The following is a 16,831-nucleotide window of genomic DNA, read 5'->3' as shown; positions in this document are numbered from 1 at the left end:
TACCATACCACCAGGGAGTGTTAACATACCACCGGGGAGCGTTACCATATCACCAGGGAGTGTTAACATACCACCAGGGAGCGTTACCATACCACCAGAGGGTGTTAACATACCACCAGTGAGCGTTACCTTACCACCAGGGAGTGTTAACATACCACCAGGGAGCGTTAGCATACCACCAGGGAGTGTTAACATACCACCAGGGAGTGTTAACATACCACCAGAGAGTGTTAACATACCACCAGGGAATGATAACATACCACCAGGGAGCGCTAACATACCACCAGGGAGCGTTAACATACCACCAGGGAGGGTTAACATACCACCAGGGAGCGTTAACATACCACCAGGGAGTGTTGTTAAGAAAAAGAAACTCGTTCTTTACCAAGAGGACATCGTGGTCATTGCAATCTTCAATGTGAGAAAGATGGTTGAATTCCTTCCAAATCCCGCACCTTACCCGAAAAACCTGAGAGATCGACTCTCCTGTCTCCGCTTGGATTTCGCAGGTTTCGCCGAACGAAAGCCATGCCTGTAATCATTTGAAATTTATTCACCAGACGTACGGGAAGTAATCAATATGAACATAATACTGTATTCACAGAAATAGGATGCCTATAGCGCAGCTTGGGTTCCATTTGTGTATAACCCCACAATTTCCATTTGGAAGAAGACCTTGGTGTTTGTATTTTGACTAAACATTATTCCAGCGTTTTTTCATTACGTCATCTATATGATAAAACTTGCAAAGCATTTGGAAATAAAATACCCTGTGTGTATGGACTAATTCTGTTTATGCAAAGTGGTTGCTATAAACTACGTCATTTCTACAACTTTGCATATCTACCATGATATATTTATCAGGTATTTAAATGGAGACTCATAATAGGTACTTAGGTTAATAAAATACAAGCAGAAAACGTTTTGTGGAATATTGCAGTATATTCCTAAAAGCGCGCAAACACGTCTGTTCTGCAACATTTTAACAAACACTTGTCACCGTTATTTATTATCACATGTGCTATCAATGTAGGCTCCACTTCTCACAAAAATATTACTGTGGGCAGTAAAATCTGGACAAGAAAGGTTGATTTGCTTCTGTTGCAATCATCTGTAAAAGCAGATAATAGGTAGTTGCAATAAAAGCGTGTGCCACAAACGACAACATCAAAACCATTAGACCACCAATTTTGCTGGGAACATATCTGCATATGTTAAAGAGCCTCTAACTTTAAATCATTGTAAATTAAAAAAAACCTCATGGACTGGTTACAAAAAGACGAAAATCTTGAAGAGCGAAAGCTATTGTCTCGCGAGGACATTGCAGAAGGGCTTAATTTACGCTTAAACGCGACCTACTTCTCTTTTTGAGGGATTTCTAACCAACAGGTATTTGGAATGGCGATGGGTGATTGCCAATGCGGTAATGGAGACGATTGAAAATAGGGCGCTTGCAACATTTGCACATCTTCCTCGTTTTTGGAGGCCTTGAGTTGATGATACGCATTGCATTATCGATATTTCGGTCCTCAAGTCCTTCCTTGCCCACCTGAACGGCATTTAGGAATCTATAAAGTTTACTTTGGAGGAAGAAATTGATAAGAAACTACCATTCTTGGATGTGGAAATATACCGAAACGTGGGTCGGCAAAATCGGCACTCGCGTCTACCGTAAGCCGACTCACGCAAACCGCTACCTTTCCTTCTAGTCGGCGCATCCATTACAACACAAAAAGGCGGTTCTGAAGTCCCTTATAGCAAGAGCTGATATTTTGAACTCAAGCGAAGAAGATCATGACGAAGAGATCAATATCATTCGACACGAGCTGCGGGAAAACTCGTACCCCTCGTGGATATCACGTAGAAGGTCGGGCGTCACATCAAATGACCCGACGCCAACCTTCGGTTCGGTGGTTCTTTCCTATGTCCCCACACTCACCGAGATTTTACAGCGGATGCTGACCGATTATGACATTAGGGTCTACATTAGGCCCCACACAACATTCCGTAGATTATTGTCGCACCTCTTTACTACGGAAACAGCGGAACAAAAATGAGTGGTTTACTCAGTTCCATGTGGAGAGTGCGAGGGGGTCTACTTCAGGGATACCGGAAGAGCCCTGAAAACCAGAATTAAGGAGCACCGCCGCGACGTTGCATCAAAGTCACAAGGAAGACAGCGTTGGGCAAGCATGCTGCCTTAAAAGGTCATCGGATTGCCTTCGACAAGGACGAGGTTCTTGAAAGGGAGGTGGATCATACAAAGCGCCTTTTTCTAGAAGCGATCCATATCCACAAGAACAAGCGCTGTGTTAATGATAGGAAACAGTGCGTATATTTCCTGGTGCTTTACAACAACTTGCTGTAACTGTTGTTTCCAGCCCTTTTTATAACATCACGTGATATCATAAGCGGTGTTAGCGTTATCTTTTCGTGTTGGTTGTGTGCTGAACCATTAGCCTATGAAAGCTTAGCTGGATAGCAAGCGAAGCGTCCGTGATTATAAGTTACGGTTTTATGTGAAAAACGAACTATTAAAATATAATATGCCTGACAGGAACAGCAACATTATCTTTGTACTTTATATAGGTGTTCACACCACAGGGCGCGCTATTGCCAAGGGCTTCACATAAAGATATTCGCATTTTCAACATAACGACGTAATGTATTATGATGAATAATACTGCTTCAACATTATAGTAATGGTTGGAGTTATTTAATGCAGCCTACATATATGCAGTCGTTTGACATAACGACGTTATATTACGCCATCAGGTTGTTGACCGCACGTGGTCATTAAAAAAAATATTGGATTTGATGGCCGTAAAACAATTTGATTGGTTTTTACCAGCGTGCATTGAGTTAAACATATTATGTTCATTGACATTGCAACGATTTGTTTAATCCAGTGTTTCTCAAACTTTTTTTTTTAGTACCGCCCCACAAACACCTTAGTCATTTAACAACGCCCAACAGAACAGACAAAAAACATAGCGAATTTATTTGTTGCTTGTCAATTAATGCGATGGGTGACGTTGGTGGAATGACACCAATTTCGTCTGATTTCTAATATTTGAATACCAAACTCTAGTTAACAACAAGTAAACCATACCACCGAAAATCCTCATTTTTACTTCTAGTTCAGCATGCGAGAAAAGACCTTTTTGCGGTAGCATAAATTATACAAAGATTGAACTGAATCATTTGGGCCAGTGATTCCCAACCTTTTTGTGGTTGCGTACAACTTGGAGGTAAAACAATTTCGTTGTGTACCACCTAATTGAGTGTTACAAAGTAACATAGGGGATGAACTATCCAAAATTTTGAAATCAGTTACGTTTTATTAAATTCGAACTATACCCGCAAATTACGGAAAGATGCTCACGTACCACCTGGAATGCGGTCGCGTACTACTAGTTGTACACGTACCACCGGTTGGGAAACACTGACTTACGCTATAAGAGAAAATTTGCCCTGTCACAAAGCGCTCATTTATTTCCTAGCGCTCCCCAATCGCCCATTTGGTCTGCGCCCCCGCACGATTGCGCCCACTTTGGGAACCACTTGTTTAATCAAATATACACAATATCTTGCACGATTACATTTTTAACTGAATCATGAAAGTTGCAGCATCACTAAATATTCACAAATCCCAACATTTTTATTTTTTGCGCTAACTACGCTGTTGAACAACAAATATGAACACAAAATATCATGAGTCGATGAAACCATTGATGGAATAAATCCAAATTGTCCCAGACGAAGTCCAAGCTTAGCCCGAAGGGTAACAAACATGACTTGTGACCCCAAGTTCAGTCCCATTTACTTGAAGTAAGAAGTTTCTTATTTGTGAGGCAGAGTTGCGTTCGTAAGTGAGCAAAACACAATTACGCCGTGAATAAATATTGCGTCACGTGATATTAGTTTGTAGAAAGACAATCGTCTGGAAGCCGCGCAATGCCCGACCGTGTGGCCCTTGTGCCCTAGCCTCAGTCTCGTGTTGGGACAATAGGAAGTGCAAAGAAAAAACAAATATCGTCATAATGAATAGGGACGGTAAAAGGAACAATGCAGAATATCCATATTATTTGCGTAACAATGCCTGTCTATATTTAATCGCTGGCTGTGTTTAGTGCGAAGGCAAATCTAAGGACAATAGTAAGGTTGCATGAATATAGACTGGGCATCATACTTAACAATATACATTGATATATTGGAATTTCCCTATGGAAAATTTTTTCGTTGGAGTTGGATATTTTGCTGTGATCTAGGCTAAACAAAATATTGGATCGTTAAATAATTTGATTGGTTTTTACCAGCGTGCATTGAGTTAAACATATGTTCATTGACATTGCAAGCGATTTGTTTAATCCAGTGTTTCTCAAACTTTTTTGAGTACCGCCCTTCAAACACATTAGTCATTTAACAACGCCCAACAGAACAGACAAAAAACATAACGAATTTATTTGTTGCTTGTCAATTAATGCGATGGGTGAGATTGGTGGAATGATACCATTTTCGTCTGATTTCTAATATTTGAATACCAAACTCTAGTTAACAACAAGTAAACCATACCACGGAAAATCCTCACTTTGACTTCTAGTTCAGCATGCGAGAAAAGCCCTTTTTGCAGTAGCATAAATTATGCAAAGATTGGACTGAATCATTTGGGCCAGTGATTCCCAACCTTTTTGTGGTTGCGCACAACTTGGAGGTAAAACAATTTCGTCGTGTACCACCAAGTTGAGTGTTACAAAGTAACATAGGGGATGAACTATCCGAAATTTTGAAATCAGTCACGATTTATTAAATTCGAACTATACCCGCAAATTACGGAAAGATGCTCACGTACCACCTGGAATGCGGTCGCGTACTACTAGTTGTACACGTACCACCGGTTGGGAAACACTGACTTACGCTATAAGAGAAAATTTGCCCTGTCACAAAGCGCTCATTTATTTCCTAGCGCTCCCCAATCGCCCATTTGGTCTCCAGCGCCCCCGTACGATTGCGCCCACTTTGGGAACCACTTGTTTAATCAAATATACACAATATCTTGCACGATTACATTTTTAACTGAATCATGAAAGTTGCAGCATCACTAAATATTCACAAATCCCATCATTTTTATTTTTCGCGCTAACTACGCTGTTGAACAACAAATATGAACACAAAATATCAATGGTCGGTGAAACCATTGATGGAATACATCCAAATTGTCCCAGACGAAGTCCAAGTTTAGCCCGAAGGGAAACAAACATGACTTGTGATCCCAAGTTCAGTCCCATTTACTTGAAGTAAGAAGTTTCTTATTAGTGAGGCAGAGTTGCGTTCGTAAGTAAGCAAAACACAATTACGCCGTGAATAAATATTGCGTCACGTGATATTAGTTTGTAGAAGGACAATCGTATGGAAGCCGCGCAATGCCCGACCGTGTGGCCCTTGTGCCCTAGCCTCAGTCTCGTGTTGGGACAATAGGAAGTGCGAAGAAAAAACAAATATCGTCATAATGAATAGGGACGGTAAAAGGAACAATGCAGAATATCCATATTATTTGCGTAACAATGCCTGTCTATATTTAATCGCTGGCTGTGTTTAGTACGAAAGCAAATCTAAGGACAATAGTAAGGTTGCATGAATATAGACTGGGCATCATACATAACGATATACATTGATATATTGGTATTTCCCCAGGGAAAAATTTTTCGTTGGAGTTGGATATTTTGCTGTGATCTAGGCTAGCTTATTTGCCAATAACTTTTTCAACCTTATACAGGTATGCGTAGATTGGTTGTTACGAATCCACGTCAACAAACATTATATCAGACAAAGTTATTGAATTCTGGTTACTTTGCGAGGATTTCTTAAACTGTAACAAACATTTTGTGTTGCTGCAGAAGTCGTTGGTTGATCAGAGGGAGGATTTGAGACGGATCAGGGAAGAGTCCGACAGACGAAAAATGGGATCAAGGTTTGTGAGCTATTTAAATTCTTAACATGGTGAAATATAGCCACATTTTTGTCGGAAAAACAAATAAGCATAATTTTTGCTCGGGACAAAAATGAACATAAATATCTTTCCCCGTGTAAGCGTGGAAGTTTAAGTTTTAATTTGTTATTTCTATGCAAGTCTTAGCAGGCCCTGGTGTGGGCCTCGGTTTATAGAGTTAGGTTAAACTCGGTCTGGTCTGTGATAGAGTTAACAGGTGTCATTAACTTGCACGGTGTCTCACGCTTCGCCAGTCGCATTGTGAGCCCAGGACGAAATTTTGGTCCGATAATATCACGCAAAAATTATGCCTGGTCACTATCTGACATCTGGTTATAAACTGTCGCTCGCAATATATATGCCGGCCTTTTGTAAGCGATGGAATCCCGATGGATCGGCTGGAGTAAACTAAACGTGGTTTAAAGTATTTAAATCAGACATATGGTTGAACCAGTGTGAAGATTAAACTTTTGTTTTCCAAAAATGACATTAAAACACTTTGTATAAGCTTTATCAAAAAATATGAAGGGTTCAGTGAGCTGTCGAGATTTGGCGAAAACTACTGAATATTTATTCTGAGCGTTTGAACAACAAGCGGATAAGAATAAAAACAAACAGAAAAAAGTGACGATAGTTTATTTTAAAAGCCAGTGAAATTTTGGCAATTACCAGTTAACTTAAACAAAATTGCAGTGTTCCTTGGACATAAAGTTTGTAAAACTAAAATCCACGATGACGTCATTCCCCTGAATAAGAGAAATATATTATTGCAAGATATAAACTCTTGGTGTTTTTATCAGGTATTGGTTGAAGGAGGTTGGAATCCTGCTCTCCTTCATCACAATTGCTTCAGCACAGTATAGATATGACGATCGTAAGTATTTTGTTACAAAACATAAACTCTCAATTAATTTAATATATTGGTTAGTTTTACGGATTTTGATGGATTTCAAACATATTTACGTTCATGTGTTTTGTACAGAGTTCACTTGCGATGATGGGAGGAAGGTGTGGGCTGCGTGGTTTTGTGATGGTGGTGATGGTGGTCGTCGTGGTCCCTATTGCAGGAACGGAAGTGATGAGAAACCGGCCAACTTTTCCACTTATCCTGAAAACCTCACCAGTCCTTACATGAGGTGAAAGCACTTAAATATGTTCCCTAAATTCGTTGTATTAGTGTTGATCAACCAATAGGCGATGTTATCAGGGTTTGACTTATATTAAAATAACGAATTTTGAACAGTCTATAATAAAGTCGGGTCAAATAAGAAAGTTTTAAAACCACACGCGTTCAGAAGTGTTTTCAATATTTCAAGGGAATTATTGATTGCGAAACACTCACACGTAACAATAATGTTCTTGAGGTAAGAAGTGGCCAGTGGGTGGCGCAAAGAGTGAATCTAAGATAAGTTAAACCTTATATCACGGGTGGCCAACACGTCGATCGCATCACAGTTTGCGTTGACTTTACAAAATTTTAAATAAACGTAATCGTCAATCTGTTTGCATAATTTGCCGTGATAAGTAAAAGTTTCATTAATGTTCGCTTGTTTAACACAGTGTTTTAAATTGAGCATTGTTACCAAACACGTGGCAATGTTAAGCAACACGTGGCATTGTTACGTAAAACGTGGCATTATTACCACACATGTGGAATTGTATTACCAGAATCAGGTTACCTCAGTAAACATTTTAGGCGCAAAACAAAAGTTAATATATTTTTAATGTTGTAGGTGGTATAAATACGTTACAATCATAATGCAATTACTTCTGAAACTTCATGTTAAGGAAATGACTATTATAGCGCACGAAAGTGTATACCCACCAGCAAGTTTCATGTTAAAGATTTTTAGCAGGCGTTGCTTATCTTATACACAAGCAAAGTGGAGCCAATAATATGAATGCTGTGAGCTGCAGACAGATGACCACAGCGTATTTTTGTATTCTGGAAAACTAATCCGCCACAACGAATATCACACAAAAATTTACACAAAGCAATGGAAACAAAAATCATGTATACGATGGCAAAAAAAGAAAAAAACGTATTAAAAGAAAAATGTGGGAGAAGAGTAAAGAGGATAAGAGAAAAATAACGTCAGAAAAAGTAAGCTATGTTAAACGTGAATAGCAAAAAAAAAAAATTAAGCAATGGTACAATATTAAGTTTTACGGATGTAAGAATGGGTGGAGAGAAGGTTAATTAATTTATATTTATAGAATGTTTCACATCGGCCAGGACGCTCTCAGGAAAGGTGTTGTCCCTGTTCCGCTGGATTACGAACTTAAAGTTTATGGACTGTTTAAGGGATTGGATGAGGTGTTGGGGGGTCTTTTTCAAAAGGCGGGGGTCATTGCGGATTCAGTTACGGGGTTTCCAAATGATATGGCAACATAGAGTTGTTCAGAAGGACAGTAAGGGTTGTGGCGTAGGGTGTCGTAGGTTGTGGGAGTTTGGGAAAGTTTAGGTGTGCAGCGGTGTCAAAGCAGGTGGTGTCCATATGAAGAAGTGCGTGTTTCTAATTCGAAGGTCGAGTAATTTAGGGGATTTCAAGGTTATATTCAATGAGGGATAGTTGGTGTGTTGCGGGGGTTTCCAGTATATGCGGGGTTTGTAATACTGTTTTGAAAGGAGAGAGAGGTGAGGGGCCAGCAAAGAGGGGGATGTTGACCATCTCGTAACAACCAATCCCTGCAGAGGCACCGAGTTTAAGAGGATGGGACCGGTGGTCCTAAATGCACACACGTATGCACGAAGTAGGCGCCATTGTCAAAAACAATAACATAAGTACAAGATATTGGCTTGCTAAAAACAGTTTGTGTTGAAGTCATTTGGTACTATTCCCTTATAGTTATACATAACCTTCTCTCCAAGCATTAGGTTATGACATGTGCCACATGTACAACTAATCTAGAAACACTGGTAGTTTGTGTTGTTACAACGGGATGGACTTCATTCGGAGCAGCGATATTTTTTTTTTTTTTTTTTTTATTCGGATGAGCACTAGGCTACCACGAATATCACACTAAAAATGGAGGAAAAGAAGAGACGAAAAATACAGGTACAAAAGAAAAAAAAGGTTGCAGACGACAAGTACTGCACAAATAGGAAAATAAGGAAAAGGAGGAGAGCAAGGAAAAGGTGCGGAAAAAAGTGGGATTTACGATTACAAAGAAAAAACGCAATTAGAGTGTATAAATAAATACAAAAAAAAGGGTCACATACACACACACAAAAGGGGAATACTACTTGTAGCAATATATTGAATATTGGTTGTTTGTCAAAGGGTGGTGGAGAGAAGGTTACCAAAATTGGGTTATATAATTTTTGACGTCGGCCAGGACGCTTTCGAGAGAGGGGTTCTCCCTGTGACGTTGGATAGCGAGTCTTAAAGCAATAGAGGATTTAAATGATCGGATGAGGTGATTAGAGATGTTGTTCAAAGGGCGGGGGTCATGTTTCATGCGGTTTCTTGTCTTCCAGATTATGTGGGTTAATGAGGTGTTAAGTAGAGCGGATAGGGTCGACGCGTAGGGGGTATCATGTTGGGGTAGTTTCGGGAAATTCAGGTGTATAGGTGAGTCGAAGTAGGAAATGGTGGTATTTAGCAAGGAGTTAAGGGTTTTTTTTACAAGGTTTAGAAGGGGTTGAATTGTGGGGCAGTTGTGGAAAAGATGTGAAAAAGTTTCGGATGGGTAAGTGCAGAGGTAACAGTGGGGATTTTTGTCGAGTGGAAGAAAGGTTTGTTGGCATTTGAGGGGGAAAATTTTGTAGGTGAGGCGGTAATTGAATGTTTTAAGATAATTGGGGAAAATAGGGTTATGAATTTGGGTCCAGTCTGTCAGGTTATGGGGGTTTGGAGAGGTATTTGTCAATCTGGTGTAGAGGGGTTTTAATTTAGGGCAAAGAAGTTCCTGTTCTGTGGGGTTTATGGAGGTTATTAAAGTGTATAGGTATTGATAGTGAGGGGAGGGTGTTGCTGCGTGAGGTAGAAAATTTCGTGTCCGGAGGTCGAATAATTGAGAAATTTGGAGTCCAAGGTTATATTCAAAGAGGGAAAGTTGCGGTGTAGTTGGGGTGTCAAGGATACGATGTTTATAATATTTTTTGAAGGAAGAGAGTAATAAAAGGTCGGAATAGAGGGGGATGTTGGCCGCGCCGTAACCTCCGAGGTCACGGCGGGCTGCCAGAGTGTTGATGGGCAAGGTAGGGTTGTTTGGGCCTACGACAAAGTTCACCACGATGCCGTCGACCCACTCGCGTTGCCGGGATGGTAGGGGGTAGGTGTTGGCCATATAAGAGATTTTGGATAGGAGCATTGTTTTGGAAAGGATGCATTTCGAATCGAAAGTTAGAAAGGGGTTACTTATAGAGTTGGCGCGGGTTTGTAAAGAGGAAATTTTTGTGTGCCATGCCGTTGTTATAGCTGAGGGTGCGCCGATGGGTGTTTTTAAAGGATTTATTGAGTTAAGGTTCCAATTAATATGATTCAAAAGGGGTTCGTCGGTAGGAGGTTGGAGGATGGCAATTGCTTCGGTTTTGGTGGGGTTTAGTTTAAGACCAGATAATTTACTAAATTTATCAATTAATGCCAGGGATTGGATGAGGGATTGCCGATGCGCCACCACTAGGGTGACGTCATCGGCGTAAGCAATTGCCTTGGGTGTATTTCGGCATGGCACAGGGGTAGACATGATAGCGGGGGTGTTTTGGATGGCAACGAGAAGTGGGTCTAAGGCGATCAGGAAGAGGGTCAAACTAAGGGGGTCACCTTGTCTGACTCCTCTCCTGATCGGAAACTCCATCGTGGCGAAACCATTGACGTAGGCCCGGGTATTGGCAGAAGAATGAAGGGCAGAGAGATAATCAGTAAAGAGAGGGGGAAAGTGTCTAAGTTTTAGTTGGAGAAGAAGCCATGGGAAAGAAATAGAATCAAAAGCTTTTTGGAAATCGAGTGAAATGAAGAAAGAGTCCGAATTGATTAGAGAGGCGTGGTGATAAAGGTCGCGAAGAAGGGAAGTGGCGTCAGCTGTTGAGTTACCGGGTGTGGAGAATTGGTTGGGAGAGAGAATTGAGGAGATGAAGGGTTTGATGCGGAGGTTGAGGATTTTATGTAAGATTTTGAGGTCGGTATTAAGGAGAGAAATGGGTCGGTAGTTGTTTAAGAGAGTCGGGTCGTTCTTTTTATGAATAAGGGTAAGGTGTCCGAGATTAAATTCCATTGGGGTATATGCGTTAAGGTAGACGTAGTTGAGGGCTTGGGTCAGGTCGGCCCCGATGAAGTCCCAGCAGAGCGAGTAAAACTCGATGCTGAGACCATCGGAACCGGGGGTTCTGCCGGAGGGAATAAGGGAGAGTGTGCTTTTAACTTCGTGTTGGGTTATAGGGTTTGAGAGAGTGTCGCGGAGTTGGTCGGGGATGGTTTTTGAGGGGTGTTTAAGGAATTCGTTATTAGGTTGCGGAGGAGGTAATTGTTGATCGGAATAAAGGGCAGAGAAGAATTTTCTAGTGTGGGATAGAAGTTCCTTAGGGGTTGAGAGGGGGAGTCCATGGGGGTCTTGTGATTCGAGAATTGGGGGGTGTTTGCGGGTAGGGAGGAGCTGAGTGTACAGGGATTTGTCGGCTATGTTTTTGTAATGTGGGTCGGAGGAAAGTGATTTGATGAGGGAAGAGCGGGATTTGGAGAGGTAAGTGTTGTTAAGGGACTTCTTAAGGGACTGGAAATGAGCTAGGTTTTGTGGGGTGGGATTGTCATTGACTATTTTTCTGGCGTTTTCAAATTGTTGCTGGAGGTGTTGGGATTCGGTGCGGTATTGTTGGGAAAGGCGTTTGGAGTGAGATTGTAGGAGTGTTTTAAATTTGTACTTGAGGGTGAGCCAGTATTCCATGGGGTTGGGGTGAAGAGGAGCCAGAGTTTGCCAGAGGGGATAATGTAGGGAAAAGTCTTGTTGAAAGAGAGGGTCAGTGAAAGTGGAGGTATTGTTCTTCCAGGAGCCTTTGCCCCTGGGGGGAGAAGAAATGAGGTTAAGGGTTAGAGTGACGAGGTCGTGGTCAGAGAAGGGGCATGGAGTGAAAAGATGTTGTTTAGGGATCAATGGGTGGGCAGTGTAAATTCGGTCTATGCGGGATTGGGTGCCGGGGGCGCGTCGAGAATATTGGCAAAGGGAGGGATGGAGAGTGCGGAATGAATCTTTAAGGTCAAAGGTGGATAATAATTTAACTAAAGGGGGGCTAGGTCTACGTGTTTGGAGGGGAGGGTATTTATCAAGGGCTGGGTTTAGGACACAATTAAAATCACCGGCAAGAATTAAAGGGTGGGTGGAGGTTAAGTACGGGTATAGGGAATCAAAAAAGTTATTGTTATTGCTATGGTTTTTCTTGCCGGAGGGGGCGTAAATATTTACCAGGTGAAAGGTGTGGGTGAGGGTTGAGATGTCGGCAGCAATAATGCTACCGGCAGAATCAGAAACGGAATTGAGAATTTGAAGTGTGGAGGAGTTTAGAAGAACTGCGACACCTCCTCGGGCATAGCCCTTCAGAGGTGCCGAGTTTAAGAGGATGGGGCCGGAAGTCCATTCAGACTTCCAGAGGGATTCGGTTTGGGGAGTAGAGTGAGTTTCTTGTAAGCAGTAAAGGTCAAAGTTCAAAGAGGAAAGGTATTGAAACAGGGCCCTCCTCTTGGGTGCCTGGCCTAGGCCGTTAACATTAAGAGTACATATTCGCAAATACGACGCCATTGTATACATAAAAAATAAACAAGCAGGTGGTGGGTGATAATGGTGGTTTTACAAAAACGTTGCATTAAAATCATCGGGAATTGTGGCTTTGCAACTGCACACAACCTTCTCCCCGGGCAAAAGGTTATAACATACACCGCAAGTGCAGCTGATAAGAAGGCGTTGGCACCGTTTATTGGTACAACGAGACGGGCTAAGGTAGGCCGCAGCCCAATTTCCACAGCGACATTTTAAATGTGCTGTGTCGCATAAACATTTAACGTGCTTGCCTGCATATGCTGTGTGGCAGCATGACGTCTTCTTCTTGGGCGAAGGTGTTGCACTGTTCTTGCGTTTGCGGGATCTCACTGTGTTGAACCCTTCGTCGTCCCGCTTCATTGGTTTAGGGGTTGATGACGCCATTGGTTGCGTCACTGGGACGGGAGCGTCAGTGGAAACCATTTGTGTTGTAGCGGTTTCAGCCAACACGGGCTGCAGGATACTGCGACGTACCGCCTCTGGTGTCTTGTTGGTGTCGCCGACATTGGTCGTTGGGGCGCTAGAGGTTGCTTGCGCCTCTGAAGACTTGTTGTTGTTGGGCGTTGTAGCGGTGTCAGCCAATTCGGGCTGCTGCATACTGTGGTGTACCGCCTCTGGTGTCTTCTTGTTAAATCCCAAATTACGCGTTGCGGCGCTAGAGGGTGTGAGCGCCTCTGTAGACTTCGCGCCGCTTCCCGTGACGTCAGCTGTCACGGTTGGCGGCACATCTTCAGTGGCAACAGCTGCCACGCCTTGCTTGTTCACAGGTGTGACGTCGGATGTCACACCTGGAGTTGTAACGGTTTTATCTACCGTTTCTGGAGCCTTCTCAACTTGCGTCGGGACGGCCTTATCAGCCGCCTCTGGCGCCTTCTCGTCGAGCGTTGCGACGAGCGCACCTGCGCCCGCCAACGCCAACTCGCTCTTATCTTCTCCTTGCTTGTTTTTCGCGCCTGCGTCTTTCGTTGCGGCTGCAGCCGCTTTTCGCTCTTCTGCATGTTTTGCGAAACTTGGGCACTCGCGTTTAACATGGCCCATTTCGTGACAAAAATCACACTTCTTGGGCTGACCTTCGTAAGTAACCTCGATCATTTTCTTGCCCAGACGCAGGCGCTCGGGAATATGGTTTTGGGCCAAAATTGAGCTCTTCATTATAATGACGCGCTTGCCACAATAGACGCTTTCGTCGTCATAGACTTTCCACCCTTTCTTGACCGGGGCGTACTTCGACATAAAGTTTAAGATTGCCGACATTTTAATACGCGGGTGAACTTTGGACAGAAACACCCGGATCTCATCATCACAGTGCGCATTGGCATAGACTGCCTTGCCACTGGCTCTGATAGTGGCAGCAAGCTCTTTGGCCTTTTCTGCAGAGGCGCAGTTAAATACAACTTTCCCGTTCGGGTAGGGGATAACACCCTCCAAAGCCCGAATGCTCACTTTAAGCTGCTTCAAGAGTTTGTACAGCTCTTGCTTCTTAAGCCCAGGGTTGAATCGGGCCTCAACATCAAGGTTAGGGTCTGTGTCGAATGGATCGACCGCTGGCACATTTCCGGCCGAAACAACAGGCCGGGAAGCTAACGCTTGCGCGTAATTCATAATTTTCAATGCTTTTTGTGCGTCTTCAACAAAATCGCACGGGCTGGCCACTGGCAGCTCACCTCTCCTATCAAACAAATAGCAGCCCTTACAAGGGCTGGGCTGGCTTTGCGCAGTGGCCTCAGATAGTCTACAACAGATCATTAACCAGAAAAACTAAGACGAAAACTTGTAAGACTGGCCGAATTCACTGCTTTATATAGACTCAAATAATTTCCAATATAGTAACTCATGTGTGATGCTTACTGTTTTCAAATAGAAAGTTACACGAATAATTACCTGATTCCAATAGTTTTCTCCACCTTGTTTTCTCCGTATGTATGCACCTACGTGTTTGGTGCCCAACGGATGACGGTGGCTGTATCGTCACCACAAAGAAGAAGTATTTGCCTGACCGGATGGTCGGCATGATCGTCAGCATCAGTCGCACCAAGCTGCACTGATGACACCTTGTAGTACGAAACAATGGTCAACTGTTTACAGCACACAGAATTTATAATATTGGCTCCAATTTGCTTTCTGTTAGATATTTTTCAGCAAACGTTATGCAAAATTATTGTAAAGTCGTAGGTTGTGTTTTGTTATTCACATATCTGCATACACAACCGTGCATGAATAGTTGGCATTAATCTGGTTTATTTAAAACCAAACTTAACATTTACTGATTATTAGCCATGACAACTCTTCATGTTTAAACATCAACTAACACAAATCTCCCAAAACTTTTGTTATATGACGTAATACATTACTTTTGTTACAGTTGCGACAACAAGCTTGACTACTGGGATTCAAACAAAGTATGCGCCCTAAGAGTGGAAGAGTTTTGCAAAGGAATAATCCAATGTGTTGGAAAAACACCTTGTGACGTTGGATGCCCCTCCCACTTCCAATGTCCGAATTCAACTTGTTGGAAACGTTCGACTGTTTGTGATGGCGATCCTTGCAATGACTGTCCAGCTTTCCAACACTGGAATAATGGACATGGATTCAAATGTGTTCGGAATGGCACGAATTGCAATCTTCCGCAAATGTTTTTATGGGATGACATTGCCGATTGTGATGATAAATCTGATTTGTGTTACACCTCGGAGAATGGAGATGTCAGGTATTTTGTTTTTGATTGTGCTTTGCATATGCGTACTTGCCAGCACTGCCCCAGACTTCCCTCTCCCAATGTGTTCCTTATCTTACTATATATCATATTTTCTTTCAACGCCTTTGGATCGGTGTTTTCTACTGGCGCCAAAAAAAAAGAAACGTTTTAAAGTAAAATATAATTTTAGTCATATGAACTTTGTTGTTTATATTGATGGTTATGATAATAAAATGAACAGCTTTAACTGCCTGCTTATGGGCAAAGTATGGCATCTATAAACAATATTGTTATTGCAGAGATATTCGTACTTCTTCATCTCTGAACGAACGACTGTGTTTCCAATGTACAAATGACCCTATGATCATCTCAAAGTCAAGTGTTTGTGATGACGTCATAGATTGCCCTGATATGAGTGATGAGGCCATTTGTAATGGGAAATTCCCTCAGCAGTGTAGCAACAACAATATATGGTATTTTTGTAGTTATGAAAATACCTTTCATTTCGTTGATGCAAATAACTATTAATTTTATTTAGTTCTAAACCACGTTGTAATTGTTTCGACAATTATGGGATCTGCTACAACACAATGGATCAAACCAACTTTTCCTGTAACTCAAAAAATGAAATCTGCGACGAACTTGCTCATTGTCTGGGGAATTACCCATGTGAGTACTTCTGCCCCTCCCACTTCCAGTCTCCAAATTCAGCTTGTTGGAAACGTTCGACTGTTTGTGATGGCGATCCTTGCAATGACTGTCCAGCTTTCCAACACTGGAATAATGGACATGGATTCAAATGTGTTCGGAACGGTAGGAATTGCGATCTTCCGCAGATGTTTCTATGGGACGGCATTGCCGATTGTGATGATAAATCTGATTTGTGTTACACCTCGGAGAATGGAGATGTCAGGTATTTGTGAACTGTTGTGGTTGGGTAAAAATACCTTCAGGTTAAGATAAGATAGAATTGACTTGTGTTATTTGCAGAGACATTCGAAGTTTGGGGACCTTTAATCATCGTTCATGCTTCCAATGTACAAATGTTCCCATGATTATCTCAAGGTCAAGTGTGTGTGATGACGTCATCGACTGTCCTGATAAAAGTGACGAATGTTTTTGTCAACCTGGGAAAACCAAAGATTGTGGCAAGTTTCATTAGTAAGGGATAAAGCATTGGTTTATTCTTTGGATTGAAACCACTAACATCCAATGCGTCACCAGAAATCTATGACTTGCAATAGTGTAAGGTGTGTTAAATGTCTGTAAATACTACATGACTTGTTTCCACTGGTATGACTTGTTTTCATTGGCATGACTCATGAATAATACTGTTTGAAATGATGTATTTCGACGCTGTAGGAAAATACCCATTCCTTTACGGTCATGACATA

At 42.1% G+C, this 16,831-nt stretch overlaps 1 protein-coding gene across 1 annotated transcript in view; it reads left to right on the top strand.

Moving 5' to 3' along the window:
• LOC145895916 (uncharacterized) overlaps nt 1–16,831 on the top strand; it is a 146,940-nt gene that overhangs the window by 93,487 nt on the left and 36,622 nt on the right. The gene's annotated exons all lie outside the window — the stretch shown is intronic.

This window comes from Ascidia mentula, chromosome 3 (assembly GCF_947561715.1).
Source record: "Ascidia mentula chromosome 3, kaAscMent1.1, whole genome shotgun sequence".
NCBI lineage: Eukaryota > Metazoa > Chordata > Ascidiacea > Phlebobranchia > Ascidiidae > Ascidia > Ascidia mentula.
Note: the sequence above shows the minus strand (reverse complement) of the source record. Positions and strands in the feature narration are given on the sequence as shown.